This window comes from Silurus aristotelis, assembly GCF_946808225.1.
Source record: "Silurus aristotelis genome assembly, chromosome: 12".
Taxonomy (NCBI): Eukaryota; Metazoa; Chordata; class Actinopteri; order Siluriformes; family Siluridae; genus Silurus; species Silurus aristotelis.
In genome coordinates, this window is record NC_139585.1 from 11,431,067 (window position 1) to 11,450,491 (window position 19,425).

Consider the following 19,425-nt stretch of genomic DNA (forward strand, 5'->3'; position numbering starts at 1 on the left):
CACTTTATGAGAAAGAAGAGAACCAGTATTTCAATTCCTCTGTATGTCTGCACATATGGTGGCATTGACAATTAAAAAGCCTTAAACCTTGAAACAGCAACTTGTTTACCGCAGAGTTATTACCACGAGATAGGTGAGTATTACCTACAGTTATACTAATGATCATAAACAATAAAGAAATTATTTTCTACATACAAAATTCATACAAAATCTCTTACATTTAATTTCTACATTTTATAAATCTTTATGCTTAAACTTTTTTTTCTAAACACAAATATAGTAAAACTGTTGGCTTTCCCAGAATACAACCATATCAGATATAAATGAAACCAATAAATCTCTCTCTCTCTCTCTCTCTCTCTCTCTCTCTCTCTCTCTCTCTCTCTCTCTCTCTCTCTCTCTCTCTCTCTCTCTCTCACACACACACACACACACACACACACACACACACACACACACACACACACACACACAGTCCAATCTCAAGAGACAACAATGTGTAAATGTGTAATTGTTATAAATGCTATTCATAATTATGCTATAAATATTAAGCCCATGGACCTTGCAGATGTAGCAGTTTTATTTTAACTTGTAGATAAGGATTACTGTAAAGCCTGATTAGTGCACTGGCTCTAAACCTGTTCAGAGTGGAATATCTGTGTTTGACAAGACACACATGGACAAGACCATGCACACTTTGTTTGATGTTCAATAAAAATAAAGCCAATGGCTGGATTAGCTAAGGCCTCCTTCCTGGCTAACGTATCCCCCAGGAACAGAATTGGCAGGTTAATAATTAAAATGGCACATGTCAGGAGGTTGTTTTGGAATAGGAGCCCTGGAGGCAATGACATTCATAATCCTGCCATCTATTGTCAGAGAGCACAAGAAAGATATAGAACAACACAATCCTGATTACCAACCTTTTGGACAATGTCCTGAAAAAGCAAAATTTTTATGACATATGAAAAGATTTGAAAAAAAGAAAGATAGAAAAGAAAAAGGAACGATTCATTTTAATTATCATCACTATCATCTTCTTTTTCTTCAGCAGATTACTCAGAATACCTGTTTAATCGTCCACAAACTATTTAACATTGAAGAGAAAAAAAATAGGATTTTATATGTTGTATTGTGAAACCTCATTCTCCTGGAAAAAAAAATGCTAATGTACTCCAAGGTCATTCATTGGAATTGGTTCTGTATTACCTTGAAAAAGAAAATGAGAATGAGAAAGAAGATGACAAATTTCAGCAGATTGACTTAACCTGTAGATTTTCTTCCCCCCCCCCCCCCCTGCAGGCTTGAATACAAAACGTGTAGTTTATTCCCCATTACACTCATAAGAAGGACCAATATTGGGCTTTACACTGCATGTCATCCGAATACAAGATAAAAAAATGCTTGGGGGGGAGGGGATAAAATAAATAAATAAATAAATAAATAAAATAATACTGTAACGCTAAACTGAACAGTTGCTCTGTGTATGTAGCACTGGTACAACATGTCCATCCTCTTTATTTTGCACCCTCCCTGAGGGTTAGTGGTGAAGCACAGCATGAGGTAAATGCCAAAGAAACACAGTGTGAAGTCTCAGGAGAAATGGGTGAAGGGAAAAAATAAATCAGCAAGATAGAACTAAATAAATTACATTCAGCCAGCTTTAGTATCTGTCATAATCAGTCATCTAAATGTGAAGAATATTTATTTGTCATTTGTCTAAGATACCGATTATGCATTCTTCAATTTACAGAATTAAAAACATTTAAAGTTTAGGACTAAAGGAACAAGCCTTATAAATTTTTAACATGCCTCATTATGCTTATATGCTCTATGAGTAAAAGATGGTCATTAACAGTAATGATCTCTAAAAGGAATAATGATCCACTTTGATAAAAATAGAGGATTAAACAACACATTCAACGACCTACATCATTAAAAGGGAAGTGCACAGGAAGAAGTGTCTTTGTTCTCAGACACCTCCAAATCTCACTTCACTGTCTTAACCTACTTAAACACAGATAACATTCTCATTTACAAGATTTCACCGGGGTATAACCATGTTGAACGAGCATAAGAAAAAAAGCTAAGCAGATGTAGACAGACAGTCTAAATGTTTAATCCTAGAGGGCACAGGATTTAGCCTCTGATGGCTGCACAGGCTCTGCTAATGGCAGATGAATCAGCTCCATTAAATCCCTCTCCCATGCTCCTCGACTTGTCACCATAGTGTGCTCCTTATGGGAGGTGTTAGTAATGGAGCCTGGGATGATATTTGCTGTATTTACTCCACTCTTTTTTTAGTTTTGTGGTAGCACATTAGAGGAAATGATGTGGTAAATGTTGCTTTTTCTCATATGCCTCATGTTCAGCTTGCCCTACTCTCCTCTGGCCACTAGCACTGTTCACAGGTCAGTTCATTCCACTTCCCACATCTCTCACTCTGCACCCATTACACCAAAAATCTTTAATGTACCAATAAGAGATAGCAGATGGCAAACTGAAGTCCTTCATCCATGAGCTATATATCAAGTTAGTCAGGCTGTGAAATCATCAGTAAGGGCTAATGTATTGCAGAGAATATCAACCTATGTATGTAGGACCATCACACCAGTATACATTGCAGATCATTTCCCATAATTCAACCAGCAGTGCAATACCTCAGTGTGCCTTTCAGCTGTATGGGTTTAGGGAAAGGAGTAGGTGTTCAAATTATCCAGTAAATGGAAGGATGGGTTGCCGTCATGCAAAATGAGCTGCTTGATGAACTGCACCTGAAAAAGATGTGTTTACACACTCTTTCATGCCCTTTCTTTCTCACACACACTCAATCTTTCTTTCACCACAGGTGGGTTATGGGATCACTCTCATTACAGTACACATTTCACTGTAATGACACTTTTTGTATGAAGAAAAACTCACAGGTATTCATTTTGTTTCATACAATGCTAGGAATTACATCAAGCCAAAACAATGTTGGCAGATTCTTTTAATTGGATTTCTAAAGAAGTTGGGAGAAGAATTCTATGAATAAATCTGTTTATTATAGCTAGCACAATTTTGTGCAAATTTAGTCGCAGTAACAGGGTTGTTTATTATGTATTAAACCATAAGGTAATCAGTCTTTATTTGCCCGATTTAGGCACTATTTTATGCATTATTGTTATGAATGCGTTGCCATTTTTAATCCTTAGATTCTTGATAAGTGCTCGGCCTATAAGAACACTGACAAATAATTCATATTTAAATAAAAAAAAACATTTGTTTAAGTAATTTTTAAGGATTGAGATATTTTGGTTGTGATAATTGTTATTTACAAAATTAACTAAAAATAATTGCCCTTGTTCAAACCACAGACAACTCAGTACTGTTATTGTTATTTTATTATTAATAGTTGAGTAAATGATCACTCAGTGTGTCTAAGTAATTGAGCAATTATCTGCTTTCAAAGGCTACATCTGCTCCTGAGGACACTTTAGATTTAGGTAAAGGCTGTTGAATTTTTTATTATAATTACAGCTCTTGAGTATGCTATTCTCTTAGAAAGATGGTCGTCTCGCCATTAATGTGTGGAAAAATTTATATTTCTCAGAGCCTTTTTATTTTTTAACACGTGATGTTTGTTTTATAAAGTATCAACAGAGCAGCCTGACATACTGATAGGTAAGAGGCGAAACTGTACACACAGTAAGTGAGGAGATATATATATATATATATATATATATATTCATAGTATTTTGAGATACTTTTTACTTGGAGTTTTGCCGAGTTTTGCCAAGTTCACTTACTAAACTTGGCAAAACTGGAAAAAAATCTCATTCATTAATTGATGACAAAGTGTATAAATATAGACTATAATTATATGTGACAAACTATGCAGGTAATCAAATCAGTAAATGGTTAATCTGCAATTGTGGAAGACTGTAACAGTCTTGACTAACATTCCAATGAATTACTGTTATTTTAGCCCTACAATTTCAAAAAAATGATTTACAGTAGTTACTTATATATTATGACATGTTTATGTTGGTTCTCGGAGATTACACAGGCACTCTTGATCTGAACAGTGAAACCTCCAGTGTGTGATTCAGGACAGATCCAATATATCTTTGTCAAGTGCAGCTTCAGTGTCGTTTATCATTAATATCTCTCTGTACTGTTTACCCAGCATCCTGCCTGTTTGTCATCGAAAAAGTCATGAGTAGCTAAAGCAGGTATGATTTCCAGCTTTTTAGCTTATAAGCCGTATCTTCATGGTTGAAGGAAGACAAAAAAAAGTGTGCATATGGACATTAATAAATGTATTGCTGTATAAAAACAAAAAGAGACATATGGAGGTGCTGGATGCTGACAATATTACCATTTCTTGTCTTGTTTTTTTTTTTTTTTTAATCAAACAGTTCAATAGCATAGTGAAAAGAAAGTTTAGTAGCAGAGTGCACTACAGAAAAGTATATCTAAGTATTTCAGACATATTTTTTGGATTGTTCTAAAAGAGTTTTCCAAAAAAACCAACAAAAAAACCCCCCAAAAAAACCCAGTAAGTGTATGATACGCAGTTCTCACATGGGATTATTTAAAATTTACTGGCAGATAGTCTGTGTGGCTTAGCAGTGTGTTTGATCTGTCTAAATTTCTCAAAGGATGTCTCGGTGGAAGACAAAAGGTCAAGTACTCATGTTCGTTTCAGATCCTAGGGGTGTAGGATCCTTTATAAATTTGAATTTTATATGGCTGTGTTTACAGGTCAATAGATATTTGTGATGTTATGAACTACTCACTTAATTATTGAATAATTCAGCATTTAAAATTCTGGACATTCGGTATATCTGCAGCATTTCAAGTTTTCAAGCTACAAGCAACTCACAATTTTAAGTAGCCTTGAGCATCATTCTTATACAGTATTAGGTTATACTTAGAAAAATAAACTGAAGAAAAACTACATTTAAATAAATTTTTGGCCACCGGAAATATTTTGTCAATTAATGAAAAAGAAACTATATTGTATTCATTTGTGCAGATTATTTTAGCACAAGGTAAGGGTTTGTTAAATCTGTTAAACTTTAACACAATGTCATAAAAAGCCACAGATACAGATAGGGTTTGCTCTATTACAAATGATTTGGTTTATTTCTTGAAAAAAATATGATTAATAACAAATTTCATTAATAAATGTTATTTTATATTGGCTAATGATAGCTGCCTAAATACATGAGGTCAGCTTTACTCTGTCAAAACTGTTAGCTTTTTTATCAGGTCTATGCTAGAATCAGCAGGGATTCCCTGAATATGAACTCTGCCATGAACTCCAATGAGTTCCCATCACACACAAATTTCATTTTCACAGTGACTACTACTGTACACTGACTATTACTGATTACACACCCCCAGACTTAATCACCACTCTATACACAGAAGCCTTCCCTATTCTGACACAAAGGACTGTTCCAGATGAGTCTTTATATAAAATACTTTTATATATCCTAGTTATTCTGGCTTTGTTTTTGTCCTTTGTTTTGAGATTTAGTTTTTTCTAGTTTGTTCTGTCTTCTGATAGTTTGACCTTTGCTCTTTTTGTTTGCTACCTGCATGTCAGTAAAAAAAGAATATTTCTGCACCTGCACATGCATAACAACAATTTGTGACATTAAAAAAATAGAAACACTGCTGATCACTGATCTTGATGCTGTAAATAAATCAACAGCAACATAAAAAAGAAACCTGTTGCTTTTGTGCTAGAATTTTGAGTTATTGACATCATTTTCATTTCTTCTTTAGAAAATGTTATTAAAATTGTATCTATTGCTGTGTGAATCCTTACACTTTTAGGATGGATGTTAATATTAAATCGATTTGTTTTATAAGTAGAAGAAAACCTTTTCTATAGCTGCAGCTCAGTGCTGTTATTCTGAGAGAACTAGGTGCCAGAGGCACATACAGTAATGAGGTTTTTACACTAATTAAAAGTTTTGAACTTTGTTGACTATATCCGTCCGGAACTAACAATACATTTGCACGTTGCGAATTTGCTTGATTGAAAATTAACATTGACGTGATGTGAAAATAGCAGCGGTAGTGGTGCAGTGTGACAAAATGCTGCACGTTTTGTTAGTGAAGATTTATTTGCTACTAAAAACTTTTTTTTTTTTCATTTACTTTTTAAGAAACATTTTGTTTTTCATAACTTGGAACATAGTTCTAAGATTTTTTTTAATTATCACTTTAATTCAACTCATTACAATCACAAGTAGAACACCACTATAGTCCATTAAATTTGTATATAAACATTTGTTAATGTGATTATCTATTATTGTTTAAATGTCTGCCACTTTTCGTCTTCCACACAGGGAAATAAATTGTTATGGGTGTGACAAAGATACAGTCCACATCCAGAGGCATGAAGTTATTAGTTTTAATAGAAACCTTTATTTGCAAAAGTAGATATTAACTGGGCAAAAGTGCAGTCCAAATTCCACAGTACATAAAATGTAAGCTAGCATATGTTTGCTTTCTGTACATTTGGCATAATTTGAAGGCCATCTGCATATTCCATGTTTCTTTTAGAGTACCATGGATGTGTTTAATACAGGATTGAAAAATGCAGACTATTCTAAGTTGGCAGAAGGTACTGCTGTTGTTTCTGTTATTTATGTTTTGTTATTGCCTATGAGGCCATTGACTTGAGAAAAATTGACAAATTTAACAGAATACTTATAGACAGGTTATTATACAGTTTATACAATCCATTACATTACTGTGTGTGGTTTGGTTCATGCAGGGTGAGCTGTATATAAAATATGCTGCTTATGGTAACACACACACACACACACACACACACACACACACACACACACACACAAAATATTAATGACATTTTATTTGGATGTACTCAGTCAGGAATGCATATGTACACGCACGCGCACACACACACACACACACACACACACACACACACACACACACACACACACACACACACACACACACACACAGGGCAGTATGTGTTTGTTATGTTCCCTTAAAATGTGTTTAGAGAGTGTTTTCATCTCTGTGGAGGCTGGGTAAATGTGTGAGCAGATCGTCCTGTTGCTCCCCGAAGTTAATCACACAACAGCAGAGCTGCAAGAGCAGGGGAGATGAGGTGAAATGGCACTCGTTCATATGTGCAGCACCAAAGTTTAATTAGCTGTGGATAATATGGCTGTCTGGAGGTTTGAGCTCCACTGACCATTCTCCCACCAGCTGACTGTTTCTTTGATGCCTTGACTTGAGGCTCAGATGGTAGGAGGTCCTATTTCCCCTCAAATCTGTTAGGTATTTTCAATCATCTCTATGGAAACTGTTCGAGTGCATATGCGCGCGCGCGCGCGCACACACACTTTTTCATTTTGGAAATACAAACTGACTCCTCTATGATATAAAATGTAAAACTGCAGCAGTTTTTTTCTTCATACTAAAACAGTTACAGAATAAGGACTGATGAATATATTTGCCTTATATTTGTGTATTGAAATCATCACACCGTCAGTGTAATTTTGTGTTTTGCAAGTTTGTCTCTGTTTTAACCCCCATAAGCAAAGCTCTTCACATCTATCTATTTCTGACACTTACAATATACCCAGCTTCATGCTAAGTTGTTCTAAAAGGCCCACTGCTGTGTGTCCTGCTGTTGCTCAAACTACAGTTTGCCAAAATCCAAATTAGAAGCTACAATTAAAATGATTTATTTTGGGAAAGACGGTCAGGCCATGCTATCCTGATGTTCTCTATTATAAGCAGATAATCTTGCCACTGAGATGGGAATTATATGTCCAGCAGTCTGAAGTTCAGTTCACTGTTGAGGACAGTCAAGAAGGCTTACTGCAATGCATCTACGGGGAGGTGACCTAAAAACAAACACCCCTACCAAAACTATAAAAAAAAAAAAGAAAAAAAACAAAAACAAAAAAAACACAGGGACTTACTCAGTTATACAGAGAAAGATCTGTTTTTACACTATATCTGTTGCTATTTCCAATACCCAAGGTCAGTTATCGATTGAACTGTAGAGAAGCACGAAGAAAATGTGGAACAGCTGCACTGCTCAATATTCTCCACTACTATTAATGGGTAACTGCAGAAAGTCTCTGAGCAAGACTTGGCAAAATTATATACACAATATGGACAAAAGTTTGTGGACACCTGATGCACTTTTGCTTCAGAGCTCTATAGCAGGTCACTCAAATCTCACACTCTAACCATGTAAATAATGCAGCTTGCTTTGTAAACAGAGGTATTGTTTTGCTGAACCAGGTTTGGGTCTACAAATTCAAGTGAAGGAAAAATTTGTTTCTACCACCTCCAAAGACATCATATACAGTTGTGTAACTTCAACTTTGTAAAAACAGCTTGCAGAATAAACAGTTATGGATGGAATGGTCAGGTTTCACAAGAAAAAAGCCAAGGAAAAGGCATATGAGGAGCTGTATCAGAGGTTGAACACTAAGGAAGGAGAAAAGGATTTGTACCGATTGGCCAGGCAGAGGGACCGAGCTGGGAAGGATGTAGTGCAAGTTAGAGCAGTAAAGGATGGAGAGGTAAATGTGTTGACTAGTGAGGAGAGTGTGTTGAGAAGGTGGAGGGAGTATTTTGAGCAGCTGATGAATGAGGAAAATCAGAAAGAGAGAAGGTTGGATGATGTGGAGTTGGTGAAGCAGGAAGTGGATAGGATTAGTAAGGAGGAAGTGAGAGCAGCGATTAAGAGGATGAAGAGTGGAAAGTCGGTTGGACCAGATGACATACCAGTAGAAGCGTGGGGATGTTTAGGAGAGATGGCAGTGGAGTTTTTGACCAGTCACACCATGAAGTTATGGAAAGAGTAGTGGAAGCCAGGCTGAGAGAAGAGGTGACCATCTGTGAGCAACAGTATGGTTTCATGCCAAGGAAGAGCACCACAGATGCCTTATTTGCTTTGAGAATGTTGATGGAGAAGTATAGAGAAGGACAGAAGGAATTGCATTGTGTATTTGTGGATTTAGAGAAGGCGTACGACAGGGTGCCAAGAGAGGAGTTGTGGTATTGTATGAGGAAGTCAGGTGTGTCAGAGAAGTATGTGAGGGTGGTGCAGGACATGTATGAGGACAGTGTGACGGCAGTGAAGTGTGCAGTAGGAACGACAGACTGGTTCGGGGTGAAGGTTGGACTGCATCAAGGATCGGCCCTGAGCCCTTTCCTGTTTGCAGTGGTGATGGACAGGTGGACGGACGAGGTCAGACAGGAGTCTCCCTGGACTATGATGTTTGCGGATGATATTGTGATTTGTTCTGAGAGTAGGGAGCAGGTTGAGAAGAGCCTGGAGAGGTGGAGATATGCGCTGGAGAGAAGGGGAATGAAACTCAGTAGGACTAAGACAGAATACATGTGTGTGAATGAGAGGAAGGGCAGTGGAGTTGTGCGGTTGCAGGGATAAGAGCTGGAGAAGGTGGAGGAATTCAGGTAACTGGGGTCAACAGTGCAAAGTAATGGAGATTGTGTTAGAGAAGTGAAGAAAAGAGTGCAGGCAGGGTGGAGTGGGTGGAGAAGAGTGACAGGAGTGATTTGTGATAGTAGGGTATCTGCAAAAATGAAAGGGAACGTTTATAGGTCTGTGGTAAAACCTGCAATGTTGTATGGATTAGAGACAGTGGCATTGAGTAAAAGACAGGAGGTGGAGCTGGAGGTAGCAGAGCTGAAGATGTTGAGGTTTTCGTTGGGAGTGACGAGGATGGACAAGATTAGAAATTAGTTTATTAGAGAGACAGCGCATGTAGGATGTTTTGGTGACAAGGTGAGGGAGGCGAGATTGAGATGGTTTGGACATGTGCAGAGGAGGGACATGAATTATATTAGTAGAAAAATGCTGAGGATGGAGCCACCAGGTAGGAGGAAAATAGGAAGGCCAAGGAGGAGGTTCATGGATGTGGTGAGGGAAGACATGCAGGTAGTTGGTATAAAAGAGGCAGATGTAGAGGACAGGGTGGTATGGAGACGGATGATCTGCTGTGGCGACCCCTAATGGGAGCAGCCGAAAGAAGAAGAAGAAGAATTTATTTTTTTTAATTATCCACAAATTTAAATGTTATTCTTTGTTAAATTCTTTAATAAGCTTAATGGAGCTTTTATGATAAATGTAACCTACAATGAAAAAAATTGGAAATTATTGAGCATACTAAACTATTGTAACTTAAATCTGTAAGCATTTAAGATACATGTTTATTACTAATAACTATCACAAGTCTGAACCACTTCTGAAAGTAACAATTAATATATAAGTAACATTTTGCAGTTAATTAGATGAAACTACTAACTGGAAATTGACAGTACATGTTCAACACAAAATTAATTCTTACATTTAAATACATAAGAAAATCAGGAATTATGTGGCTCTTTAATGCAATGGGATGTACTTTTGCTTCAGACTCAGTTCACCTAATATAACCTTTTAAACCACAGTGTTGTTACATACACAATATTGATGGGTCAGATATTGCTTAATTTTTAATAACAGCACAGCATAGACTGTTCAGCCTGCAAGGTTTATATTAATGCACTCTTTTAAATACATAATCTAATAGGGAGGGGAAAAATGTCTGTCTTCTAATAAAAAAAAATACTTTCATGTCTGCATTAGCTGCATTTATACTGCATGTTTTCACTCACCATGTGTCTGTGTGTGATGGCGTGTATAATTATGCCATGAGTCATCATGACACTGAGTGAATATTACGTTCCATAACTAATGACTACACAATCACAGGATTTTTCAAAAAGCTAGAAGTCTCTGCATATGCATTTTTTGGTAGCATGTATTTGTATGCTCATGTAAGTTGATATAGAACAGTGTGTGTAAAAGTGTGTGCATGCATGTGTGCATGAGATAAGTAATGCATAAAAAAATATGAGGTCAGAATAAATAATTTATGGATTAGCACCAAACCTACAGACTAAAGCCTGAATAACAAGCAGAAATCTTCTCAATCCTCACCACAAATGTCACCTAGTGCAGAGATTATTAACAGAGCAATTATGCATATCAAATATTAAAGGCATGACTAATATTACAGACATAGTTTGAACAGATGGGTTTGTTTTCACATAAGGTGCTAACAGCTGCTATACAATCAAAACTTTTCTTACACTACAGACACAAGCCAGCAGTGCATAATTCAGATAATAAATTAATAAAATAAATAATAAAAATACTTCTTTTGTAAAAACTCTGGTTAAATGCTACCAGTGGTATTATCAGCATGATGCATCTTAAGTGAACCAGGAAAAGATATGCAGCACATATTCTGTGAACAGTGGTGGTGGTTTAAGGGAACTTTGAGGCTTAATGAGATTGTAAAAGATCATCTGCTGTCCCCCAAGGGAAAACCCTTTTTGACAGTGGCACCATTTGTCCTCCACACCTCACCACCTGTTTTGCCTCTCTCTTTTCTACAGAATGCCTTTTTATAGCCCATCTCTTTATTTCTCCCTGCAGCTCTTCTCCAACACTGCCTTTCTATTGCTCATCTTCTCTGCTGGTCACACAGCGAAAGGAACACAAGACCTTTTCGAGGTAATTGAGGCCCCCAGCTCACACTGCTAATTTGTGTGACTCTTTCCAGTATCCACCCAAGAGACAAAAACAGAATATATGAAAAAAAAATTGAAAATAGCTTACCTGACCACAAAATGTTAATTGGTTTCCTGTAGGCCTAACTGACAGGCTTGGTGAAGGTTGTAAAATATTTTACTGAAAAAGTTTAATTGTGTGTGTGTGTGTGTGTGTGTGTGTGTGTGTGTGTGTGTGTGTGTGTGTGTGTGTGTGTGAGAGAGAGAGAGAGAGAGAGAGAGAGAGTTAGTGAGTAAGAGTGTGCTTGTGTGTAGGTAGTATTATGAAAACGGTTGCTACATTTGTCCACAGTAAATACACTGTCACTTATTGTTACTTCACACATATTTTTTATTGTCACAGTACATATTGGAATCCATGTTTCCCTCAATGAACTGCAGCTCCCCAGTACCAGCAGCACTCATGTGGCCCCGGGCCATGATGCCACCACCACCATGCTTGACTTTAAACAAGACACAATTTTCTTGGACATGGATCCAGTAATTCATGCTCTTTGACAGGTTGTCTTCAGCAAACTGTTTGGCTGCTTTCTTGTAATCCGGCTTTCTTCTGGGATGACGACCATGCAAACCGACTTGTGCATTGTGTGGCATATGGTCTGAGCACTGACAAGTGGGACCTTTTGCTTCTGCAACCTCTAAAGCAATGCATGCAGCACTCATGTGTCGTTTTTTTTTTTTAACCCAGCTTTTGCACCTGACGCACAGCATGAAGACCCAACTTCTTTAATAGACTCTTGCAAAACTTGTTCTGAGTGGAACCCGTCTTGGAAATACTCTGCATGACCCTGGCCACTGTACTGTAACTCAGTTTCACGTTTACAAATCTTTTTATAGCCCTGGCCATCTTTGTGAAGAGCAACAATTCTAATTCTCAACTCCTTAGGGAGTTCTTTGCCATGAGGTGCCATGTTGAACATCCAGTGATCAGTGAGAGGGAATTGTACGCAAAGCACCAAATTTCAATCGCTTAAATACAAGATACACAAATTTGTATGGTCCTGTCAAGCAGACAAAAACATGAACATGGTAAATAGGCATGTGGCTTTGCATGGTTACACAACATACAACTGTATCACTTAGGATGTACTCGGTTTTGTTGCCTGTTATTTATACAATAATGGCTGTATGTTAAGTTATTTTTAGAGGACAATAAATCTGTACTGCTATTCAAGCTACATTGAGTACTCTAAAATATATCCAATTAAAATTTTTATAGTATTGTTTCTTGAAAAGACTAAAATGGTTGCTGAAATGTGAGGGGTGTACTAACATTTGTGAGATACAGTACAAAATGAAATCTATACATTATTATTAATCTTTTTGCTAGAACTGCAATTTTCTTCATTCTTTCATCTCATCTTAAAATGAGTGCTCCTTATTTCACTCTTCTCTACAGCCACAATTTCCTGTAATTCCTGCTGATGAGTGACTGAGGAAACCATCATGAATCAGTCAAAGACACCATGTGACCTTCTGAAAAGCTGATCTCCATCTCTCTCCATTTTCCTCCAGTCGATAATGATATGACAGCTCAGGACATTGAGACATAGAGCTGAGAAGCACTTTTATATTATAGAAAGAAGAGGTTAGGGAGAGGAGTGGGTTGACTCAGTTTACTCAATATGAGCCCAAGCCCTACATTTCCTCGTATCCTTGTGCTGGATCCACATGGATAGTGTCCGCAGAACACAGATAGTGTAAAATACAATAAAATACACTTGGCAATACTGCAGTTCATGGATCTCACAATTTAAGAGGTCACCTATACCACTATAGCAAACAGTGGAACATCCAAAGGCTAGCTTCTAATTTACTGGCCTGTTTGTGAGTAAGGGCATTTGTCACACTGTTGGCAGGAATAATCATAGTGCAAGAGAGTAGGATTTATCAAAATACAGATTGGGGAAAAAAATATTAGCCCAAGCTCAGACCAGTAATCAAAATATAAACATCAATTAACTAGCAGGGAATGTTATATACACCACCAGTAATAATGGATATCCTATATATAGAGACCAGTCTATCAATCAGTTGCAAATTGTAAATGTATTTCTTATGACGATATGAAGATAATAAGCCTTGCATGCATGTACTTAAATAGTAAAGAGTACCATAAATAGAATAAAATAATTAAAACAAAAAGATACACAATGCCTACATATTGCTGAAATCTTAAGTACAGTCCAAAGTGTTTTAAACAGTTCTTATTGACCTTGATACCTTGAGTCATAAATATTCTCATAGGATCATTATAATTGTATCATACTAAATCATGGCACATTAAAATTTTCCTTCATTATTAAGATTAGTTCACTGAGCCATATATGAATTTGCACTGCCACTTTAATTGTATCCACTATTCTACTATTACTCTGGTTACAGTGTTCATTTAAATTCACCTGAAGTCTGCTACAGTGTTAGCAACGATTGCAGTGTTTACTCAAAAAATAAAAACCTTTACCGCACTACTACATCACACCCTCACACCGTATCTGTTTCTTCTTTATATACTGTAACTCTGTTTATTTTCTTGTTAGCTTTAATTTAAAATGTAAATTGTTTCAAGTATACTATCTATCTATCTATCTATCTATCTATCTATCTATCTATCTATCTATCTATCTATCTATCTATCTATCTATCTATCTATCTATCTATCTATCTATCTATCTATCGAGCTATCTATCGAGCTATCGAGCTATCTATCGAGCTATCGAGCTATCTATCGAGCTATCTATCGAGCTATCTATCTATCGAGCTATCTATCTATCGAGCTATCTAGCTATCTATTGGGAAAAAAGGCTAAGGTAAGTATTAAACAAACTTGATCATAAGCAGTTGACCTATCTGATATCGCAGCTACAATATTGTTTAGTTTGAACAGTGTCCAGCTTTTCCATCTACATATCGTGTACTGAATTTATATTGCTATTGGAAAAATTTTACTTGTAGTGGATTGTGCACAGATAGAGGAAAATGGAAAAGTCCTCAGTTTTAGTGTTTCCCTGATGCAGCTTGAGCCAAAGCACAGACAGCTCTGTCTTCATATCCATCTCACCCCTCACAGTTCTTTTCTCATTATGTATTTGACCTCTGCTAGTTCCTTTTATGAGTGCCTCCCAGTCCTGCAGCAGTTCCCTGCTACTTCTCTTTTCAATTTTTTTTTGCACTGACAATTTTAGTGGGTGTCTAACCCAGCAGAGTTAATCCCTAAGGAGCTTAGTGTCTTTGTTGAAAGGAGGGTTGGAAAGCCATATCGCCATCATGGAGGTCCCTCATCTCAGCTTCAGAATTATGGGGTGCATATGAGAGACCAATGCTGAACAGCTGGAAGTTTCATCTTTTGATGCTTACTTTTCTGTCTGTGTGTTCTCATATAGTACCCTAATGAAAGAATAAAAAGTAAAACAATGTTCTTTAGGAAACTTAAATACCAGCCTGTTTCCTGTATTATTTCACCAGCCAAAAATACTCTCTTACACTGTGAATTGTAAAACACTGCAAATACCCCAATGCACTCTCAATTATCTCCTGATATCTACACATTAACAAATTGTGTCATCCCAACAAAATATAAACAATATATATACACAAACAAAAGCACACACACACACACACACACACACACACACACACACACACACACACACACACACACACACACACACACACATATAGACAACACAAATTATACAATTTGAATAGTACACTGTTTTTACTCTTAGCATTATATAAGGTAAAGATTTTGGTCATAAGCAATCTTAGTACACAATTTCATACAGACTTCCAAAGATTTAATTAAAGATTTAATTATATAAATGTGCTATGCTTGTGTAAACATAAAAAAAATAAAAATAATCATAAATAAATAAAAAGCAGTAAAATATAAATATTTCACAAATATCAGTTACTCAATATAGATAGCTTGTTAATAGACCTTGCTGTAAAAAAAGCAGCAACACACTGACAAATTGTGCATTTATAATAATCATCAGTGCAGCTGTGATTAGATATTATTTTAAATAGTTCCTTTGGTTTCCAAAAGTCCACTTTTTAAATCACCTTTAATGACAGTTCAAAGGTTTGGAAAAAGCAAATGTTTCAAAATATTTGTATTTAAGTACAACCAATGTAGCACATGCACATTACTATAAATATCTAATTTAGTCAAATACATTTATAAAAATGCAGTGATGTATTGTTAATCATATGGATTATATAGAAAAGTACTTGATGGCCTTTGTTGATTATAAACAAAGGTATTAGGTATATTATAAAATAATTAACTTTTGCACTATTGCTATAATAATTTGTCATCCCATGACACTGCTTTGTTCTATATATATTAAGAGACATAATGCACTTTATAAAAATAAGAATAAATAAAACTGTTACTTCCACCAACTTTCACCTGCATTTTATTTGCAACATTGGAACAGACTGTTTTAATATGCCACTGCTTTTCTCCACAGTAAATGCTTTGCTTACTGTTTAAACTTAAAAAAAAAAAAAAAATAGATATTTTTTATTTTACCAGAAGAAGGATAGTTAGTTCAATTAGTGGCATTATAAATTGGCATGTGCTGTCAAGCACTTTTCCACAAGCTGTTATTTTAATTTTGGATTACATTTAGCAGCCTCTTATTTCATGTCTAATCTGCCTCAATATATCTCTACTGTGCATTTAAAGTAATTATAAATGAAGTGAAGCATATTTCTCAAGAAGAGCCAAACAGCTGCTATGCCATTCATGTAGAAGCAATCTTTCCACTTATTTTAGCAAGGCATGAAATTCCATGAAGGATCACCTATTGTGCAACTTGGGTGCAAAATCGCAACAGATTACTTTTTATTTGGTTTTCTGTTTACTTTTGTGGCATTTCTCTAAAGGTTTTTCCACTCTATGCACCCTGGGTTGTAAACTATTGTGCAGATTTCAATGAAAACATTTAACCGCCTTGAACCCTCTCATAATGACATTCTTTCATTCGTTTTCAGCAACCATTGTTTCCCCTTCAGGAACTCGAGCTGCATCAACAACGTTTAGGGACCGCTTCCACGTTGTCCATGCTCTGAATCACGTGTCATCAGTCCAATGGAAAGGGCGGCATCCCCGGCTGTGGCGTCACGACCAGAAAGCTATAAAAAAAATGGCGTGAAACCGGCGCTAGCTTCTGTTTGTTCAGGAAGCGCTCTATGTGTGTATGTTCTAAATCTTTTTAAAATATATAAGAAAGAAAAGAAAGCGACTAGTAAGAGAAAGCTGATATTTCATAGTTCCCTAAAAGAACGGAGGGTTGCATCCTATATTGAATCCCACTCCGTATGATCAAGGTCATGTGGTGACCCCTACGTGCTTTAAATATGTGGAGAGATCCCGGGTTCTTGTCTCAGGGCCCCGTACTGGGAGCTCCTGGTTGTCGCGTATCGCTTATGACAGACGCTTCCCCGTCTAGTGGGGGCGGTCATGAGTGGCCCATGAGTGGCCCATCTGGGGTGGTATATCAATTGCCTGGAGATGCTGAAGCATTTTCTTCCAGACCTCAGGGCCACCATGTTTGTCTGTTCGACAACACTTCGTGGTCTCTTCTATCAACCACCAGGGGGGTCTGCGTTCTCACCTCCTGTACAAGCTGGCACATCAGATCCTCCTGTGGGCCCAATAGAGAAGCTGCTCTCCCTGAGGGCAGCGTATATCCAAAGCCCTTTAAATGAGGGAGCAGATGCCCTTTTGAGGCAAGGGCCGAAACCTGAGGAACGGCGACTGTACATGAATGTGGGGAGCAAATCTGGGAGAGATTTTCCAGAGCTCAAGTGGACTTGTTGGCGATTCAAGAGACATTGCACTGTAAACTCTGGTTCTCCCTTACACCCCTAGCCCCTCTAGGGGTGCGCCAAGGCTCCGCCCTCTGAGAACAGATATTCTCTCTCAGGCAGGAGGCACAGAGCTATGGAGGTCTCTCCACCAAGGGGCCCCCTCGAGGAGAAAGCATCCAGAACTCCATTGACAAAAAGGTTGTATGCCGCAATGAGGTGCCTGTTCATGGCATGGTGCGAATGACACCACTTGGTTCCAGCCCAATGTTGGAATTCCTTCAAGAACAGTTTGCCAAAAGTTTAGCTCCTTCCACTTTGAAGGTTTACGTCTCCTCCATTGCAGCCTGTCATGCCCCCTTGCGGGGCAGTCGCTGGGTAAGAACCTGTTGGTGACACGTTTCCTCTGCAGTCCCCAGAGGCTGATGCCTTGAGCTTGGTGCCACTCCTGGCCCCTCTGTCTTTTGACCTAGCTGTTCCTATCCACACTAGGCAGGGATTGGTCAGCTGGCATTATTGGACTCTCATTCCCAAAGCATTGTTGATGCAGCTTAAGTTCCTGAAGGGAAACGTCTCCAGGTATGTATGTAATCATGGTTCCCAGAGGAAAGGTCTCCATGCCACACTGCCTGCATCCATGCATCACTTCCGTCCCTTTCAGAAGCTAGCACCAGTTCCACTCTCTGTGCTTTTATAGGTTCCTGGGCATAACGTTACCCCACAAGTGATGGCGTGCTTTTCATTAAACTGATTACACACAGGATTTAGAGTGCAGACAACACAAAATCGTCCCATCAAAATCGATCCATCAGGCTGGCATTATATCTATCGTTAAAAAAAATTATAATAAAAAACATCTTAATAATAATATTATTACATACTATATATTCCCTGATGCCTGTACATGTGTCTCCACTTTTTTCTGAAAACGATCCTATATATAAAGATAAAGAAATACTTTAACTACTGTAACTAATATTGAATGACATTCTATGCTATTTGTATTAGTTATGCATTTAGTGAAGGCAGATAGCTCAGTCCAGCATGTTTTACAGTAAATCCTAGAACCCAACTATTTATTGACACACAAGCAATGTTGTAACAACGAGACATAACAGTAAGGAATTTTGCAGCTATAAGAATATAAGAGAAAAATAATGCTTTACCTTATATGCTACAGTAGATAAGCAAAATTTCTCTCTTAATACTCTTGTACAGAAAAGTCTTCTATCAAATTTCAATCACTACATACATTCCCTGATGCCTGTACATGTGTCTCCACTGCTTTGAAAACTTTTTTTTAGACAGTCTTTAATCAAATGCCTCTCCCCTGGTGTGAAGTAATGTATCTCTAAGGCAGTGGTCTGCAGGCACATCTGTCATCTGTCTTAATGATAACCTTTAGATTACTGAGACGAATTATACGCTTGCCTGTGCCTTTTTAGAACACTATTTCATTCATCTAAAAATGACGGAAACAGAGGAGGTGGGTTTACCTTCTATTTTCATGCTCTATTGATGACCTATGTTTTAGACACCACACGACGTTTGTCTCTCTTTATGTCATCAGTATGTGTGTTCATCTAGTAAAACATGGAAAAAAGCAATAATTTAGCTGCTTTTCTTGCCTGTTCTCCTGCAAAATTAATAAGGATTGGCCAATAATGTATTACACTTGAACGTCCTGATTTAAATCAAATGAAATGTTATGAAAGTTAAGGTTAGAGATAGGGGTTAATGTGGCATTTCTTTTGGACTCATTTGTACCAAATTTAACATTATCATTCTTCATCATCTTACTAGTTCTTTTTAGAGATTAGTCTGGATTAATTAACCTGATGTCAAAACCTAATGTAAAGAGTAATTTCTTTGTTCTTATTTTGTATTGATTAAATCTAAAGAAAAGCTATATCTAACACTCCCTTTCCTCTATTCATCTGCAGTCACAAGCCCATGACTGCAATCAACATG